This window comes from Lygodium microphyllum, chromosome 4, assembly GCF_053477565.2.
Source record: "Lygodium microphyllum isolate KBCC chromosome 4, Lygodium_microphyllum_v1.1.10, whole genome shotgun sequence".
Taxonomy (NCBI): Eukaryota; Viridiplantae; Streptophyta; class Polypodiopsida; order Schizaeales; family Lygodiaceae; genus Lygodium; species Lygodium microphyllum.
In genome coordinates, this window is record NC_141138.1 from 83,387,887 (window position 1) to 83,393,719 (window position 5,833).

At 40.4% G+C, this 5,833-nt stretch overlaps 1 non-coding gene across 1 annotated transcript; it reads left to right on the top strand.

Annotated features, from left to right (window-relative positions):
* Nucleotides 1–5,356: 5,356 nt before the first annotated feature.
* On the top strand, nucleotides 5,357–5,428 carry TRNAH-GUG (transfer RNA histidin (anticodon GUG)). The gene has a single exon. It is a non-coding gene; the product is annotated as a tRNA-His (tRNA).
* The last annotated feature ends 405 nt before the right edge of the window (nucleotides 5,429–5,833 follow it).

Here is a 5,833-nt window from a genome sequence, read left to right on the forward strand (position 1 = left end):
GTGAAAGAGAATCAGACGCCATTACAGAATACTGCAAGAAATTCTGTCACTGCAAAAAACACAGCTTCACCCTCACAAGGGCAAATCTGCAAAACTGGCGAAAGTGGTATTTGACCACACAGTCACTTCCTAGTGACGATTTTGCATAAACAGGAACCAAGGATGATTCTAAAACTCCCAATGTCTCTGTGCACAAGCATACGATGCAATTTCTACAGTAACTTTTCACCGACCTGTAGAACAGTGGCTGCACAGCATAAAACTGAGCCTTTTCCTGAGTGCGTGCAGAAACTTCCGTCTGCAAAACAGGCCCCGAAATGGCCTCAAATCAAAAAAACAAGGTCGGCAAGGGCTAAAGCCCCTTCCCACAGCATATACTGCCCTCTTGCTTCACCGCGAAGGGCGTCTCAACCTGAGACAATGCACTCCTGCACTTTCCGGCTGTGCTACCTGCAGAGATCTGCTCCCAAAACAGAAGATGAAAGCAACACTGCTCCTCTTACCAGAACACCGCGAGCTTGGCTTGCTTTCTTGAGCTCCTTACTACGAACAAGGCTCTGATACCATGTCAAGATTGTGGGAGAGAAGGAAGGAGTCTCGCTTGAAGCTTTCTTGCTTGCACAATGGGGGAAGACACACAAGGGTGGAGGCTGAAAACAGTTTTCCTCTTCTTAGTTGTGTAAGCCAAAAGAACTCAAGTACAAAGAAAAATAGAAGAACCCTCTATATGGGTCTCAAACCAAACTCAACTAACTAAGGTGGCATACTAACTGAGCCACGAACTAGAGTAGATAAGGATAGCTATCATGTAGCTATTATTCAGGGGCGGTGTACCAACCGCATCTGCAACTGACAAGTCGGTGACATAAATACACAACGGTCACCCTGGCGTATCACGAGTGGAGCTCGATATCTCAACATTGAGAACAATTGTTATCCCACCCCGGGGGTATGATGCCAAGAGACATATTCCATGGTGGATTCTGTGAGACCACGGTGGATTTTGTGATGTTTTTATTCCATGGTGGATTCCGTGAGGTTTTGCAGTGGATTCTGTAAAACTATATTTATTTTCCAAGGCTCGTACATAAAGGTGGATTCCTTGTGCAAGAAGTTAATAGGGATGATGTCCTTTTCAGGTGTCATATTAATTTGATGTGCACGTGGGTGATTCCACAATGGGTAATTCCGCAAAATACATATTTAAATTAATGGTTGTTTATGAGTTTAGAATGTACTCCTATTAACTTAAGGTTGGGACAGAGTTCTAACCTATTTATTTATTTTGTAGTTGAGGACTGCTAGGTATTCACTTTTGTCAACTTAATTTTATTATTTTCTAACAATTGTGAATGCTTCAGTTGATGTGTAGAGTAGGCAACGATGGTGTTGGGAAGCACTGGGCAATGGCGTGTATTCAAATTACCTAGAAGAAATTATCATTTTTGATGGGCGTGCGCCTTATCATTAAAGGCGTGGCACTAATATTTATTTAGGCACGCTTATTTATTGAAGCGCTTGACAAACATTTATTATTTTGTATGCGCATAGGCGCTTGGTTTAAATATTACATTATTGGACATTGTATTTGAGCACATCCCAATTTTAGGGATGCCCAACAACTTTATTCTTTACTTGGACAAAAGCAAACACAAAAGCCAAAGCATGCTAATTGTAAATTGGGCTATTTTTTAGCTTGGAGATTAATAAATTTATAAATACATACCTTGTGGAGTGCTCACACAAGGCAAGGGGGGAGATTGTACCCAACTCATTTTTTTGCTTCATGTCGTGCAAAACCTACTTCTTACTTTATGAGTTTTAGTAGAGTTCTTTGTTCTTGGGGACCTTTTGGCGTTCACTACGCGCACATACAGCATCCGAATTGTGCACCACTACTACTACATTTCTCCTTTGTGCATTTAACTAACTTATTGCTAGGTTTAATAATGGTAAATTTTATGGAGTTATTTTAAATTAAAAATGTATTGCTGTAATCATGTTTAATTTTCATGAATAATTATATTTTTCTCAAAAAAAGTATTATATACAGTATTCCATTTTTACTAAACTTGAATACTTGTTAGTAAAGTATTGGAAATGAAATTGGAAGGAAAGATTTGGGATTTGTTGTAGATGAGTGGAACGAGTGAAGCCAATGTGGAATGAATGGAGCTTTGCTTGTAGTGATTTTAGTCCCAATATATGAGTTTTCCTAGAGCTCCTTATGCTCGTTCGATACACCAAAGATACTTTGTTGATTGTAGATGAAGGTCCTTTATTATCAATGCATCTCCATACATGTTTAGGAAATAGAGAGCCTTTTTTAACGACTCAATCATGGCATGGTGAATGACTAAATACTTCTCTTCTAAATTCTTTCAGTAAGCATGAGCCCACTTTTATCTTTCTAGTGAAGGATAAACTACAATTTAAAGATGATTATAACCTTTGCTTTATAGGTTGACAATCAAGTACCTAGCCCTTAAAGGCTTTGTAATTAACTAAGCCTTTTGGGGGGGGTGATGAATAGGGACCATAGGTTGTTTGATGTGATGGCCTCATCAATGTTAGTTGATTGGCAAACGAGTCAATTTAGAGGTGTTGATTGCCTATCATTGAGGCTAGTGAGGTTGGTTTGTTGGTCAATTGATGGTGTATGGACTTCTGGTCAAATGGTAAAAGGAGCTTAATAGCATGGCTCTCCTACAACCAAATGAAAATTCCATAGTGTATTTTTCAAAATGAATAAATTAAAGCTTTAGTCTAAGATTTTTCTTAGGCTTAGCAAGCTTATGTTGGCACCAAAACGTTGCAGTCCCCCTAAGCATAAACAACTATTGGTTGGATGAGGAGACATAATCGGTGGTGCAAGAACTAGGTAAGGGTAGATTTGCAGGTGGTGGCATGATCATCCAATCGCTAGTGAGAAACAACACTTCTACACTTGTGGCAACAATGATATAGATAGATTAGTGCCAAAATAGACAAGATTAATGTGGCCTCTCCCAAGTAACCACTTTGTGGTTCCAAAAATCACTTGTTTTGAAATGAGAAACATGGATGCCTTGTTTGATTGTTGTGATCATGATCGTCATCAATTTTAGGAAGAATATTTCGCTGAGTAGTGAGATAGTGTACCCCCGATTGTTGTCAAACCTGAGGTTGAACAAAGTGCCTTCATGGAAAGGACAGACATGCTCCTCCCAACTTACCCAACTTAAAATGTAAAGTATTTAAATTACTAATGTTTCTTTTAGTTTTTTTATTTAAAGGATTCTTTTTTTCCCAACCTTGGAGGAGAGACACCAAATAAAAATGAGGGAGCAATAAGAAGCAATGGTGGCTGTCAAATCATGCAGATGGAGGATGGAGGTAGAGGAGGATATTAAAGTGGTTTATGGGTCTGTATAAAACTTTTTGTGCTAAAATTTTATTGGAAAATGTCCCGTTTTCATGCTCTTACTTTCTTTGCGTGAATGCCTTTCTTTTTTCCTAATATCTTCTAACTCCTATTCCAATAAACATATTCTAGGGTGTACAAAATGATAATCAAGTCCTCTAGGCCTTGTACAATATTTACATCCAAGCAAATAAATTGTGCATATGTGCATACGATACCCTTGCGCCAGGGAGCGCCTAAAAACATAATGTTTTCATGCTATAAAGTGTTCAAACATAAGTAATTTTTATGTATTAAAATGTGCTTTCTCAAAGCATTTGTTTCACATAGCTCTATCTAATGATCGGCTCACCACAGCACAAAAGACATTACTATCCTTCCATCTATCTACAAGTCTTACTGCGACTAGCGTCACATATTTACACATGTGCAACAAGCCACAGATCATGCAGCAAATGGACGAAATTCACAAAGAAAGAAGAAGTAAAAATAATCCCATTTTGATAGTGAATTCTAGTAAATTCCATCACACACACACACACACGCACACACGCACGCACGCACGCACGCACGCACGCGCACACACGCACACACGCACACACACACAATGTGAGATCCATGCCCTACAAATAATTTTGTCCCAAACATCCAAACCTAGGTGAAGTACTTAAAATCAAGTAGGTCTATCCGATGATAGAGGCCTACTAGCATGAGGTGTTGGATCCTAATAAAGGATAACAAGCATGGTTATGCTCAAGGCCGTTATTCTAGGGAAATTGATAACTTTTACGAACCATGGGCATACACGTATGTAGGGAGTTCTTCTACACAAATGTCAATATGAATCACAAGAGTTGCGCAGATTGAAACTACGCTCGCGCCCAAGAACTGATTTTGCATGTATACTCAATGCAACAAGCAGACATGAAGCTTCAATACTTGAGAAAAGCAGCTAAGCTTCAGTGTTTCACATAAAACATGGATTTTTTCAGAGGTATGGGGGGCTAACCTATAAGAAGAATAGCATAGTCAATACTTGAAGCTTCAATACTTGAGAAAAGCAACTAAGCTTCAATGTTTCTCCTTACCCCTAGCATAGTCAGTACCCTTGAGAGAGAGAGAGAGAGAGAGAGAGAGAGAGAGAGAGAGAGAGATCATTTGCAGTGTGCAACCCAAGCACCTCCAAACATAGTTAATAATAGGAGAGTGGGAGCACATGCAATGCCGTTGAGAACAAGAATGCCTACTTTTGAATCCCAACTGAGCACACATAAGGAATTAGAGAATGCATCCAAACCTTGCAACAAATGGTTAAAGCATTCCATGAGAGAGAGAGAGAGAGAGAGAGAGAGAGAGAGAGTGTGTGTGTGTGTGTGTGCCCGCACGCTTTGTTGCTTATATGCATGCCCCTTATTTCCTTAATCGTTGTGTATGTGTATGTTTCTCAAGGAAACAAGTACAAAGCCATTGACCAAGAATGATGGAAAGCTGACAAAAAAGCGACCTAAAATTGTCAAAGTTGCCATGTATACAAGGCACACCACCCTTGACATCTCACACATGTAGTGCTCCTTTGTCTTTGGCTCTTAGTATTGTAGCTTGCATATTTGGTTGGCACACTAAAGCAACACTTGCTCTTCTTGTTTCAACATCGGTGTGATGTTATTAGGTTATATTCGTGCTATGGACATGCTTGATTAAAGGAAAAAGAGGGACTCCACCACACTAAGAAAGGAAAAGGAAGGAGTGTGAGGTCCTAATATCAAAAAGGGGACGGTCCCTACCTGAAAATTTCAAAAAACTTACCTAGTACACCTAGTGGAGTGAAATTAGCTGCCAAGAAAATCTGATCTCGTTGTAATCACCGCGCATATACTGGGTGACGGGTCTCAAAACCAAAGTGCATTGAAATGATGGATTGAATAAAGTCCAGAATCTTTCTATACAGATGCCGTGGCTGTAGTTTAGTGGTTAGAATTCCACGTTGTGGCCGTGGAGACCTGGGCTCAAATCCCAGCAGCCACAAGATCGTGTGTTCTGGGCTTGTCGCCACGTACCTGGGTGTATATGTTAGCCTTGACGCGTCATCGTTCTCCGCTTCTTTGTTCTTGGAACGTCCGGTCTTGACTCGCCCGCTGCTTCTTTCTTTGCACAGCACATTCACATTCTCTTTGCATGAGGCACGCAATCGGAATGGCGGTTACGAATGTTTACAGAAGCGCGGGCGTTCGCTGTCCTGTCCTTTCCCGTCATTCAAACTTAAATTTTCACAACGCGCGTCTGTAGCGCCTTCGAGTATTGGCTTACATTCACACCTCACATGCTTTTGTATTCGCGGCGCCAACCCACCGACAGAAAATTGACAGCCTTTCTTTTTGCAGTAAGTTAGGAGTGTATTATCTCACTCAAGAAGGGTGTCCGTCAAGGCTA